A 14,792-nucleotide genomic window follows, 5' to 3' on the forward strand; every position below is an offset into this window, starting at 1 on the left:
ATATAAAATAAATATCAAAAATATAAGTCTTTGTTTTACTATGGTTGCAAACATCCAAAAATTCCTATATGTGACATGGCACCAGAGTTAAGTTAGGGTTTTTCAAAATGCTGACATGCCGAGCTCAAAAGGTTCGCCATCACTGTTCTAGAGGCTGGACATGCAGTTGATAACTACAGAGGATGTTAGTCTTAAAAAGTAGATCTTAGGGGATGAAGCTGTTTTAACTACACATCTAAGAATACTTTAGCAACAAAAGATTTGGTCAACTTGGGAATCTGCTTGAGAGAAAACACTTCAGACCACAAAGCTAACAAACATTAGGCTACACGTACCTTACAACAAACATAACCCCATTCTGTTAAAACAGGCCAACATGATACTAGGAAAAAAAAAGGAGCTTGGCTTCAGTGCCTGAAGTATCACAGTCTCATACACCCGGTCTTCCCTTTAAGTAGTTGCCATGCCAAACATATTTTAAAAATGTTAACAAAAATAAAGAAAAAAGTCCTTGAAAACATATTATCCAAGAGAATGAAGGTAAAGTATTGAACACGTGTGCAGGTGTTCTCCAGGTGAGCTTAGTCTACTTCCTCCATGCGTGAGGTGTCATTGTCTCCTTCCAGGGGCAGCATCTCTTCAGTCACAGCAGCACTGCTCTCATCAGCAGTGGGGTCATCTTCATCGATACCAAGATCAAGTTTGATCATCCTATAGATCCTGTTAGCGAGTGTCTGGGGGTCTTCCAGACTGAAGCCAGAGGACAGGAGCGCAGTCTCATAGAGCAGGATGACCAGATCCTTCACAGACGTGTCATTCTTGTCTGCCTCCGTCTTTTGCCTTAAGGTCTCAATGATGGAATGGTCTGGTTTTATCTCAGGTGTTTCTTTGCTGCCATGTAACCCATTGTTGCGTTGTCTCTCAGGGCTTGAGCCTTCATGATTCTCTCCATGTTTGCTGTCCAGCCATATGTGCTTGTGACAATGCAGCATGGGGATGTCACCAATTGGTTTGATACGACCACCTTTTCTACTTTTTTCTCTGAGATATCCTTCATGATTTTGCACAGGTTTTCAAAGTTGGTTTTATTCTCTTCCTGTTTCTATTTCTCTTCTTCATCTTCTGGAAGTCCCAAGCCCTCCTTGGTGACTAACACCAAAGTCTTCCCCTTAAACTCCTTCAGCTGCTGCACACAGTACTCATCAATAGGCTCAATCATATAGATCACTTCTAGGCTGTGCTTCAGAAAATACTCTATGAAGGCCGACTTAGTGACCTGGTCCTTGCTCTCACCTGTGATGTAGTAGCTATGCTTCTGGTTCTCCTTCATTCTGGTGCAGTAGTCCTTGAGGGAGGCCATCTCATCACCAGAAGCAGATGTGTAGTATCTTAACAGCTCTGAGAGCTTCTTCCAATTTTGAGAATCTTCATGAATTCTGAGCTTAATATTTTTAGAGACCTGCTCACAAATTTTTTTATAGTTCTCCTTATCTTCTGCCAGTTCAGTGAAGAGTTCTAAGCATTTTTTGACCAAATTATTTCTGTTAACTTTCAAAATTTTCCTTTGTTGCAACAACTCCCTGGAAATATTTAGAGGGAGGTCCTCAGAGTCCACTACACCTCTAATTCAGATATTCAAGGATCAGCTCCTCACAGTTATCCATGATGAAAACTCTGCAAACATACAACTTAATGTTCTTTTTCTTTCTGTTTTCAAACAGGTCGAAGGGAGCATGTCTTGGGACAAAAAGAAGGGCTCTGAATTCCAACTGTCCTTCAACTGAAAAATGCTTCACTGCCAAGTGATCCTCCCAATCATTAGTCAGGCTCTTGTAGAATTCCCCATATTCTTCATTAGTAATGTCATCAGGATTTCGCATCCAAATTGGCTTTGTTTTGTTCAGTTCTTCTCCACCGATGTATTTCTCTTTGATCTTCTTTTTCTTCTTGTCACCATCCTTCTTTTCTTCTTCCTCTTCATCAACATCTTCAATTTCAGGCTTGTCTTTGGACTCCTTTTCTTCTTTTTCTTCCTATTCCTCTTCCTCTTCCTTTTCTTCAGCCTCATCATCACTGACTTCTTTATCATGTTCCTTTTCCACAAAAAGAGTAATGAGATAGCCAATAAATTGAGAGTGTTTCTGCACAATCTTTTTGATCCATCTCTCCTCCAAGTATTCCATCTGGTCCTCTTTCAGGTGCAGAATAACCTTTGTTCCATGACCTATGGGTTCCCCTAAGTCAGTCCTAACTGTGAAGGATCCTCCTGCAGATGACTCCCAGGCATATTGTTCATCATCGTTGTGTTTGGTGATCACTGTCGTTTTCTCAGCAACCAAATAGGCTGAATAGATCCCGACACCAAACTGGCCAATCAGAGAGATATTTACACCAGCCTGCAAAGCTTCCATGAATGCTTTGGTCCCAGACTCAGTGTTAGTACCCAGGTTATTGATCAAATAGGCCTTGGTCATTCCAATTCTAGTATCCACAATAGCGAGGGTTCGGTCTTGCTTGTTTGGAATGAGATTAATGTGCAGCTCTTTCCCAGAGCCTAGTTTCCTGAGATCTGTCAAACTGATCTTGTCCAGAGCATCTGATGAGTTTGAAATAAGCTCCCCAGAAAGATCTCTTTATTTGAGTAGAAAGTATTGATGATCAGTGACATCAACTGGGCAATTCTGCCTGGAAGGCAAACATCTCCACTTCCTCCTCCTCCACGGGTCCACAAAGGCTCTGCAGCAACACAGCGCGAGGATGTAGAGTCAGCTCGATGCATATCTTTTTAAAAACTGATTTTAGAGAAAGAGGAATGGGGTAGGAGAGAGAGAAACATTGATTTGTTGTTACACTTATTTATGCCTTTATTGGTTGATTCTTGTATGTGCCCTGGTGGGGATCGAACCCATGGCCTTGGTGTGTCGGGACCACGCTCAAGCCATTGTGATCAGTCACTCCAGAAATGCAGTCAGAGCATAGGAAGGCGCTCTTTCCTTTTCATCTTTCCTTATGGCATTTTATCTTTCTTTAGATTTGTGGACACGAGATTACACGTACTAGATGTGTATGCAACAAGCATTCCTTCTTTGTTAAAAAGGAAAAAAGAACACAAAAGAACACTTACATATTCATCACATTTCACATGACATCAGACTTACTGGGAAGTTTTCAAAAAATGGGAATGCCTGATCCCACTCCAGGACTACTGAATCAGAATTTCTGAGTCAGAGCCTGGACATCTGAATTTTTAATAAACTGGAAATAGTTTTGATGGTATCTCTTTTTATTTTTTTTAAATATATTTTATTGATTTCCGAGAGGAAGGGAGAAGGAGAGAGAGAGATAGAAATATCAATGATGAGAGAGAATCATTGATCGGCTGCCTCCTGCATGCCCTGCACTGGGAATCGAGCCCACAACCCGGGCATGTGCTCTGACCAGAAATCAAACCTGTGACCTTTTAGTGTACAGTACAATGTTCTAACCAATTGAGCCACCCGGCCAGGTTGAGATATTGTACTTTTAAGGGTTCAAAGTTTATTTGTGCTTCCAGAAGTGTCTCACTGAAGCCTTGAGAGAATAAAAAAGAATGATGGCAGCTACAGGGCAAGATCATAGACCACATAAGGAGGTCTCTGCGCAGAGGAAGGTTAGAAGGTTCCTTTCTCTCTGCCAGATTAGCTAATCATGGGTTGCACCCCACTCTCAGAAATCTAGACTTCCGCAGAAAGAAGATGGATTTGGAAGTAATGGCATGTTGCCATGGCAGGGGGGATTGGGAGGTGGCTCTTCTATCTCCTGGCAACCGTTTGACAAGGAGCTGCATTAGACTTTGAATTACAGGCAAGAAAGCTACCACTCGGGGGTCATTTGAAAGAGAACGTTAATCAAGCTTACCTTGGTGCCTCGAGGGAAATCCAGATTTATTAACAGAAAATCAATACAATGTCAGGTGCCCCTAACGTATACTTCAACGGACTATTTCCTCAGTCTGACCAGTCATGAGCGCAGTGAAGTGTCCTCAGAAAGAACCTTCACTTTAGTTTTCTGAAAGCAGCATGCCCCATGCCAAGGATGGGTTAACCTTGTTTGCCAATGCCAGGGGCCAAACTAGAAGGTGATGGAATCTGGGATACTTTTGGAACAGACTTGCCAATAATCTTCTTTTTCTCTTTGACCACTACGTCTTCTAGATATTTCCAAGCTACTTATCTATGTCTACTTCATCCCTTTTAATCGCTGTCTGGTGTTTTGTAAGATGATGTTCTATTCTTTATTTCACCATTTCCTCGTACATGGGCACTTAGGCTGTTTCCAGAGTTTTGTTTTAACACTGCTGTCTTCAATGGGTTACTGTGCCCACGTGCAGGTAGTTTCTCTGTGATGGAAACCTGAAAGAGGGTTACTGGGTTGAAGATATGAGCATTGAACATTCTTACACCAACTGCCAAATTGCCTTTCAAAAGACTATTATTTCACATTCTTACCAACAGCTCCCTGCGATCATCCTGCGCCCTTCCTTCTGACGGCTTTGTGCATGCTGTTCCCTCTCACTGGGATGCGTGTCCCTTCCTCATCTTACAGAGCTCTGTCCAAGCTTTCCTTCTGGAGAGCCTCCCCTCACTGTCATCATTTCCACTGCTCCATTCCACTAAGATCATGAGTGTCTGTCTATTCTTACCACTGCCTTGATCCAGATTCTGGTTTCTGACATTCCAGCCTCCACATTCTCATGACCTCCCCAGAAGCCCAATAGGACCCTGTCCCCTCCCCCTTGCGCATCACCAACAAGAAAAGCCCAGTAGGATCCTGTCCCCTCCCCCTTGCACATCACCAACAAGAAAAGCCCAGTAGGATCCTGTCCCCTCCCCCTTGCACATCACCAACAAGAAAAGCCCAATAGGATCCTGTCCCCTCCCCCTTGCACATCACCAACAAGAAAAGCCCAATAGGATCATGTCCCCTCCCCCTTGCACATCACCAACAAGAAAAGCCCAATAGGATCCTGTCCCCTCCCCCTTGCACATCACCAACAAGAAAAGCCCAATAGGATCCTGTCCCCTCCCCCTTGCACATCACCAACAAGAAAAGCCCAATAGGATCCTGTCCCCTCCTCCTTGCACATCACCAACAAGAAAAGCCCAGTAGGATCCTGTCCCCTCCCCCTTGCACATCACCAACAAGAAAAGCCCAGTAGGATCCTGTCCCCTCCCCCTTGCACATCACCAACAAGAAAAGCCCAATAGGATCCTGTCCCCTCCGCCTTGCACATCACCAACAAGAAAAGCCCAGTAGGATCACGTCCCCTCCTCCTTGTGCATCACCAAGAAGAGCGGGTTTTGTCAGCGTGGCATGGCAGCCCGCCTTGATTGTGCCTGTGGATCACATGCGGGTCATCACTTCGGGCTCCTCTCCACGCTCCCCAGTGTGCTTGGCAGTTCCCACACAGAGCGTAGAGCTAGAAAGATTTAGTTCTGAATCCCAGAATTTCAACTCTGTGACCCCAGGCAAGTTACTTATCATTTCTAAGATGCACTTTTCCCATATGTAAAATGGGTATAATAATATCTAGCTTCAAAATTCACCCCAAATACTGGAGATTATATCAGGTGAAGTATGGAAAAATGACATTTTGCACAGTTTTTAACTGTTGGCATCTTTAGTAAGAATATGCATTACTTTTGCCAATATAAATATTCAAGGGATGAAAAAATAGTCTGGTAGAGTTGGCATAGTGTGGGGGTTATGAGCACAGACTCTGGAGCTAGACTGTCTGGTTTAAATCCAGTTACTGTGTGACTGTGGAAAAGTTACTTAACCTTTCTGTGCCTACTCTACTGATTTGTAAAATAAGGACAATCTTATTACTTACCCTGAAAGGTTGTTGGGACCATTCAATGAGTAACGTAAGTGAAGTATTTGGAATAGCGCCAGCACATAAGAAGTGCTGCATAGGAGTTTGTGGGTGTTAATAGTGGATGGTGAAGCAGTAAATGGATCATAACTCTATGCTATCCTCTGCCCTCCCCACATCTTTGCTAGGGTTGCTGGGAGGATTGAACGAGGTGACACCTGAGCGACACCTGGCTCATGGCGAATCCCCCCTCCTCTGCTTTCCTTGCCTTTCAGTCTCAGATAGAGGACTTTTCCTTTGGAGAGACCTTCCTGACCCCAGGCTGCCTGACGCCCCTGCCTGGTCCTGCATTAGGACACTTTTCACATGCAGTGCCATTGTGTGTACTTCTCTGCTCTGTCTGCACCCGACTAAGGACTTTAAAGGTAGGGATTGTCTTAATTTACCCTTCCATTTTCATCACTTGACACAGTACCCGGCAAAGAGTAGGAGCTCAATATACCTGTATTTTGTATGCTGTTTGCTGTATTTTGCATGAAGCAATAGGATCACCTTCAAGCAGTTTATAATGCCTAGGATGGAAAGATACACATATTTGAAAGGGTAATCCATTCGCACACGAAGAGACCTGCTTTGGGCAATATGATGACACAAGAGGCAGCATGGGGTGGGGACGCAGGCCCTGGGGAAGGGTCTGGAGACTTGGCTGGAAGGTCCACGCCGCTCCTGAGTGTCCTGTGTGACTCTGGGACAGTGGCCTAACCTCTCTGAGCTGAGGCCCCCTTGGCCGTAAAAGATGGGGAAAATAACACCAGGCTACCTGAACATGCTTGGCGAGAACATTGGTGATTACGTGTCAGACTTGGGGTAGCTCAGCAAGTCTGGAGAAGCTCAGAGCAGGAAGAGCCGGTGCTGGCCTGTGGGGCTCCCCAAGACTGCGGGGAAGAGGCAGTGCTGAAGCTGAGCTTTGCGGGGACGGGCAGAAATTTAGCCGATGGGGCGGAAGCTGGACTATTTCAGGCAGGATAATATCTTGAGAAGAAAAAGCTGAAAGGAAATGAAGAGACAGACGGAAAAGAATCAGATTTCGTTACTTTATTGCTCACAGTGAGGCATGACAAGAAAAGGCTCCTTGGCTGGTGAATGCTGGCATTTTATTTCATCAGCTCTGAAGGAAGGCGGGGAAACACGGAGGCTACAGAAGCAAAGCTGCGGGCGGAGGGGCCTGGAGAAAGCGGTGACTCCAAATTAACTAATTCAGTGAAATTAATCTTTTAAAAATAGCACTCTATTGAGTTTAAGCAAATAAACCCAAACAGAAGGTGTGAGGATCGTTAAAGTAATAACCAAATGTTCTTTCTTCCTGCTTTGAAGTTTAATTTAGTTGTTTAAGTGAATTTTAATGTTCTAAATGCACAGCTCTGTAAAAGGGTTTTCAAAAATAAAACTGACACTTAGTTGTTTCAGCTTTGAATGTGACATAAAAACAATATTTTTATCATAGCTTTTTAATTAACTGTATTTTCTAATTTTTTTCAATGTGGAATTACTGTAGGAATTTTTAAAGTTCTAAAATTAAAAAAAGCAAGTTAGAATAATCTCTGATTTTAAAAAAAAATTTCACAGCAAACTTGTGCGTAGCTAAAAAGGTTTTCATTATTGTTGTTAACCTCTGAATTTTTTGAGCTCATAATGTTCCTTCTTTGGCTCATTTGCCTTCTGCATAACAATCGCCTAGGAGACTAGCATAGAAAGGAGTCGTGATAGCAACCGCTGGTCCTCTAGCATCTACTTAGGTCTGTGTTTGCACCTTGTCTGCATGTTGTGATGCTGTAGAAGCTAGGAACCATCTCTTCCATTGGGGAACCTTTGGCCAGTGCCAACCACTGAGTTACAGACCCCGCTACTAATGGATGTTGCCCCCTAGTGGAAAATCAGGGGTCTGGACACATTTGGGAGGGCTAACTGGTACTGCAATTTCAGACCACTCTGTTTGTATGCAAGAGAGATGAACTCCCCGTTTCAGGCTGTTCTGTCAAACCTGGTGGTGGTAGAATAATGGTCCCCCTAAAGATATCCATGTCCTAATCCCCAGAACCTGTGACCATGTTACTTACATGGCAAAGGGACTTTGCAGATGCCATTGTGTTAAGGATATTGAGGTATCCTGGATCCTGGATCATTTGGGTGGGCCCACTGTCATCACAAGGATCCTTATGAAGACAGAGGCAGGAGAGTCAGACAAGAGAAGGTGATGTGAGAACGGAAGCAGAGAGAGGGCTGAAGATGCTAAGCTGCTGGCTTTGAAGACAGAGAAAGAGGCCGTGAATGCAGCGGCTCCGAGAAGCTGGAAAAGGCCAGGGAACAGTCTCTAGAACAGCCGTGGGCAAACTACGGCCCGCGGGCCGGATCTGGCCCGTTTGAAATGAATAAAACTAAAAAAAAAAAAGACCGTATCCTTTTATGTAATGATGTTTACTTTGAATTTATATTAGTTCACACAAACACTCCACCCATGCTTTTGTTCCGGCCCTCCGGTCCAGTTTAAGAACCCATTGTGGCCCTCGAGTCAAATGTCCAGCTGGATCTCAGGCCAGGTGATGCTTTGGCTTTTGGCCCAGGGAGAACCATCTTGGATTCCTGACCTCCAGGACGGTGAGGTAACAGTCTGAGTTGTTTTAAGCCACCAGGCTCTGGTGATTTGCTGTAGCAGGACAGGAAACTGCGATGCTGCTCTTGAGAAAAGCAAAGGTACCTGCGGGCATGCTGCCCGGGAGACCAGAAACCCCGACCCGGGTGCTGTTGCGTTTGTGCTAATCATCCAGGAAGAATGCGACACAGAATCTCGAAGGTCATTTTACACCATGAAAATGCATTTAAAGAAGGAAATGTTACTGCCCCTGGGCCAACAGGGGTGGTGGTGGGAGGAGGGTCACTCGAGGTGGAGTCCTTGTAAAAAAGCAAATGATGACATTGTTAACTCACTGACTCTCCTGGGGAGAGGGAACTGTTTTTTGAAAGAAACACCTTTCCCCCCCCTAGACAACAGATACGTAACACATGCACTGTAGAAAACCTGAAAATATAGAGAAGCAGAGAATGAAAATCATCCATAACTCAGCCACTCGGAAAACCAGTATTTTAACATCTTTTATTCTAGTAAGTTTTTACAATTCTTACGATTATAGGGTATAGGGAATCTTTTTAAATTTAATATTATATCATAAACATTACCTACATCATTATAAATCCTCTGAAAATGTGCTTTTAATGATGATACAATACTCAACCAGTTTTCATATTCTAAAATTAAGTTGCTGTTTCCATATTATTAAGCATTTAAGCTGTTTTGGGTTTCAGTAAAATGAATAACAGTATAGTGAACATTTTTATGTAAAAAAAAATTTTTGTCTGGATTTTGGATTATTTCCTTAAGGTAGATATCCAAAGATGAAATAACTGGTTTAGAGGTTGTGAATAATTTCAAGGTGTATGAAACTTACTGAAAATTATTTTCTATTAGGTTTGTATTAATTTCCTCTTATTAATAACTTATATTGGGTGGGAAATCTGCATATAGTAATCTAGCTTAGTAGCCTTCAAATCTATTTTATTGACTCACCCTAAAAAATACAGTTTGTATCATAATCCAACACACACACACACACATGCATTGAAAAAGCTCCCTCTTTCAACATACAATGCACGACTATGATGTTATGCATTTTATTCTTTTCTATTATTTTAAATTCAGTTTTTTTTGTTTTTTTGTTTTTCTGACCTGTCACACAATAGGTTCATTTATTATCAAGATAGCCTTTGGGAAATACCTCAGATATATTGCTGTGGAAAAGCATGGCTATAGAAGAATATTTTACAGGACTATGGGCTTGGTAACAATTCAAGATATTAAATTCAGTTTTGATTCACAGGTGATTTTGGGGCCTAGGAATAGGTCAGGACCCAGTTTGAAACACTGTTTTAGACCATGGGAGTGGACCCAGCTTCGTGTAATTCATATGTGCATCTGCATATAGGAACTACCTCTTCTGAAAATATCCCAAGCCTCAAGTTTGCTGCCTCTTCAAGAAACATGATTGTATGATGAAATGATTTGAGCACTAGATAAAAACAACATCTGCATGGAACAGCTGACCCACCTTTTAAAAACCTGAATTTAGCCCTGCCTCGACGCCTAAATGTCATCCCCATTAGTTCTGCATTTTGGATGTTTGTTAATTCACAAAATTCTCACAGGTATACACCTTGTGATTTCTATGCATTTAATAATGGAAGATGAAGTGGCAACAACAGATCCTTAAAATTTTGAATTCTGTGATATTTGACGCAAGTTGCACCTTTGGTGTTATCAGCACCTTTGAATATCTGTGAGCTCTTCGAGCGAGGCTTTATAAAAAGATTTCAGTTTCCCAGATCACATCTGGGGAAGGCAAATGAACAAGTAGTGAGCTTTTAAAAATAGAGAAAGGGACATAAAAGGAAGAAACCATCTCTATATTTAGATAGATGTCAGATTAATTTTTTGGATTCCGGTCTAAGAAATTTTTCCTCATGTGTTGAATGCTTACCACCATTGTGATGAAATATATATTTAAAAAAAAACTATCATCAAATATATCAAAAGCATTTGTAGGCCAATCAGCTCTAAATTTTATGAGATATTTAAAGGTCAAACATTTCATCAAACATATTGCATTGTTAATTGCTGTCTCCTTTTTCAGCTGGCAAAGAAACAAAGAAGAAACACAATAATGATGACATAGTTGAATGTTGAAGATTGTGAAAAAGTGCTCAAAAATTATATGACCTTTAACTTAAGATTTATTTTTTCATTCAAGGAACTCAAAGCACTTCAAGGTCTTACTCATCAATTTTCACAGTTCTTTAGAGTAAGAAACAGACAAAATAATCTTATCTGCACTGTGTAGACAGAGATTTAGGGGGAGAGAAGGGTCTCTAGGGCCGAAGGACCTGTCCAGATTCAGAAGTCTGAACAAAAAGTTTACAGTTTTTATTCCAAATCACCACATCACATGTGACCCTCCTTCCCATCATAAGTGGTTTGAAACCAAAATTTGGTTGTTAAACACTTACATGGCAACACTTATATGCCAGGAGCTGTTCCAAGGACTTTCCAGATGTGAACTCAGTATTCATAACAAGCCTACAAAGTGGGTACAATTATTACTCCCATTTTATTGATGGGGAAACTGATATATAAACGACTTCTTCCCAAGGGCACAGCTGGTCTGTGGTGGAACCAAAGTGTAAGACGATGTTGGCCTCCACAGTCGTACCTGTGACACTCTGCTGCCTCCCCTGTGCTAGAAGGTGAGTCCTCAGCCTTTCATTCGAAAGCCAGCCTTTCCAAGGATCTTATGGTGTCTGCTATTTTAGAGCATAATTTTTGATGTGACGACTTTGGTCAGAGAAGGACTTCAAAAGCCTACGTGTATGTGTGTGTGTGTGTGTATGCATCACACACATCGATGAAGCAGGAGAGAAGTTTACCCACTATAACTCAGATTCCCCCCAAAAGCAAGCTTATATCCTTATATCACAAACTGAGCCCATCCACTTGAGACCATCCCCCTTCTTTCCCATGCTGAGGAAGATACTTAAAATTGTTTATTAAATTTAACTTAGTCTCTTCCAGTTTAAAGCTGTCATTTGTGGGTAAGTAGTGGATTCAAATTCACATTCTATCTCAGGGCTGTCCCTCCCTGTCCCTCAGGCACCTGGGCTCAGATGTAGGGCCTTTGGGTTTCCCCTGGCTTCCATCAGTTGGCCCTCGGCCTATAGGGTCTCTGGCAAGCTCTATACATGATGCTGAGGAGAAATGGGTCTTGGATAGAATTGTGGATGTCACTGCTAAAGTTGAGGGTCCCTGCTACAGCCTTTATATATATTTTAAAAATATTTTTATTGATTTCAGAGAGGAACAGAGAGGGATAGAGAGATGGAAACATCAATGATGAGAGAGAATCATCAATCAAGCTGCCTCCTGCACACCCCATACTAGGTATCAAGCCTACAACTCAGTCATGTGCCCTGACTGGGAATCAAACCGTGACCTCCTGATTCCTAGGCCAATGCTCAACCACTGAGCCACACCAGCCAGACCTTTGTAAACAGGTCCTGTGCTCTGTGGCCTCCCTGTTGGATGCCCAGTCTTCTTCTGGTCTACCAGTGTTCTTAGCACTCCCTTATCCCCCACTGGTCCTTGTGGGTCTTCCTGGAGCCCTGGATGTGGCATGTAGGCTGGGGTCCACTTGAATGAAGCTGCCCCACCACTCCCTCCAGGCATCGAATGCAGGGCCAGTGCCCAGCAGTCTCCTCTGACACAGAACCCAGTGTCTTCAAGTTTCTCAAAACATAAAGCGGGCTCCTTACTCCCCTTCTGGAAGTTTTCACCCACAACATAAGCCAAGACATTTGCATCAGACCTTTAGCCCTCTCTCCCTTTCCCCTTTCAAATGTTTTGCTCTTATCCAAGTTCTTCCCTTCTCTTTGCTTATTTAAAGGGAAAGTTTCAGAATTTAGGAAATACCTTTGTTGCTCAACAAAACCCAGCTTTCAAGATTATTATCTTCACCATGGACTTCAAATCAATTTGAAACTTAAAGCTGAGCTATGATGTCTTCGATCCCAGTGGTGTCGCCTTCTCTCTGAAGCAAAGAACCACTAAGGGGCTGTTGAAGCAATAGGTGGGGAGTAAGGCAACATGATTTACCAAGATGATAAACAGCATTCCTGGATGCAGGTACCAGTACGAGGGAATAATGAGAACACAACTTAAAAATCTTAATTATAGACGACTTATTGGAGTACACTGATATTATGGTAAGTACACCTGAATGGGCACCTTTTTTTTTTTTTTTTTTTTAAGAATTACACCCGGAACCACTGCCATGGCCCTGTTTTTGTCTTTTCTACCACAGTCTGTCCTTGATCTCCTCTAACAAAGATATTTTCTGTTCCTTCTCTATTTTAAATCCTTTAGTCTTCTATCACCTTTAGAATTAAGTTCAGTTTCTCCTGTGATCTGGGCTCAGCCTCAAGTTACAGTTTCCTCTGATTCCACCTCCCCTTGCCCCAGTGCATCCCGTGCCCCAGCTGCCAAACCGAATTCCCTGGAGGCCCTCTCAGCATTCTGCAGTCACAACAGCCCTTGCACATGCTGCCCACCTCCTTGAATGCCTGTGATCCTCATCCTTCACCCTGGCCACTGGGCTTGTCCTTCAAGACTCAGATCAAGTGGCATCACCCCGGGTAAGTTGTCCTTATAACCCCAACATGCTTTCTGAGTTTGATGTGTCTCCTCTGAGCTACCGGAGGCTTTGCTATCCTACTGTTTACCAAGTTGTTTTAATTGTCTGTTTATATCTCTTTATCACCACACACACACACACACACACACACACACACACACACACACACACAAACGGGATCATGAACTCTGAAAGGCCATAACTTGTGTTTGCACCTCTGTATTCTCAGAATCTAACACAAGTGTCGGGAACGTATTAGGTGCTAAAATTTGTTTCATTACTGAGAAAAGAAAGGAAGGGAGGAAGAGGGCATTTAGGGTACATCAAGGCTCAGGAGGAGCAAGCATCATGCCTGAAGCTATTTTACTTGTTGGGACGAACAGATTGGCTAGAACAGCAAATGCTGCCTCCTAAGGGCCTGGGATTTTGTCCCCTCACTTGACTGGCTCACAGTGCCTGGCACAGTGCTTGGCACTTCGCAAGGGCTCAGTACCACTTTGCTGATTGACTTGTCCAGCTTCCCACTTTGCCTCCGAGGACACAGGCAAGGAGGGTCCTCCTATTAGCCTGTGGCAGGAGGTCCCCAGCTTAGAGCCCCATGTAATTTTCTCTTTCCCTGGGGTGGCTGTGCTCCTGAGCAGTCACCCCATCAAAATGGCCCCTTGAGGTGAAATGGGAATCCAACACCCGCCCCCCGCAACCCCTCCAACCTTTTCAGTAATTGGTATTTGATACCACCCTCCAGGGGTCCCCATGGCACACCAAGGTTTACCGTCCCACTCCGCTCCTCTGCCTTCCAGGAATGCAGTGCATAACATCAGCAGAAGTCATAGAGAAACTTTCTCACAAGTCTGGTAGAGGGAAAGGAACCAGGTCACCATTACACCTTACAGAAGCCATAACTTGGATCAAGACTTCTGCTCTTGGTTGTCTCAACTGTTTTGTTTTTCCAGGATAGCTTATAGCAGAAACCATTATATATTTACAATGATTTTTAAATTATTGTATATAACTGTACTTAATTTCCTTGGATGTAACTAACATTTCAGGCTTCTCTGGCATGTAGGTAGGAAATGAAGTTACATTTGCTTTTGATGCCCAAACTGAAAGTGTTTGGGCCTCAGCCAGCTTTGCTGTGAGGTCTCACCAGCCTCTTACCGAGTATCTCCTATTTACTTCTAGAGGTTTCTGAAGCGTGCTCAGAAACGTGTCCATGGTCCCCGCGCAGCATCACCGTGTTCTTTCTCTTCCAGCCGCACATCTGCCGCTCATGTCTGACTCCCCCACGCCGGTATCCATGCGCTGGAAACTCCTTAAAGGCACCTTCCTGTGTATTGCCATTGTGATGGTGCCCTGTTGCAAATTAAGCTCAGAGATGGTTTGGGGAGACTTCAGTAGACTCCACAATCTTGATGTAATAAAAGAAGCCTCATTAAAAAAAATGTTTAATCCAAAAATAAAAAAGTCTCAGACCAAACTCTGCCACTCCTGCAGACCTTTATTACATCAGCAAGCAACAGGGGGAAAAGGATCCAGAAAACCTATTCTGGAAGCGAGTCCAGCTCCCTGCCCTTTCAGCTTCTCACCTCGTCCGCCCGCACCAAATGTCTGCTTGAGGCAGTCACTGCTACATGCCAGAGGCTGCC

The 14,792-nt window shown here is 43.3% G+C and overlaps 1 pseudogene; it reads right to left on the minus strand.

The window, feature by feature from the left end:
* Window positions 1–282: 282 nt before the first annotated feature.
* On the minus strand, window positions 283–14,361 carry LOC132238879 (heat shock protein HSP 90-alpha-like; annotated as a pseudogene).
* Between the last annotated feature and the right edge of the window lie 431 nt (window positions 14,362–14,792).

The sequence above is a fragment of the Myotis daubentonii genome, chromosome 7, assembly GCF_963259705.1.
Source record: "Myotis daubentonii chromosome 7, mMyoDau2.1, whole genome shotgun sequence".
Classification (NCBI taxonomy): Eukaryota; Metazoa; Chordata; class Mammalia; order Chiroptera; family Vespertilionidae; genus Myotis; species Myotis daubentonii.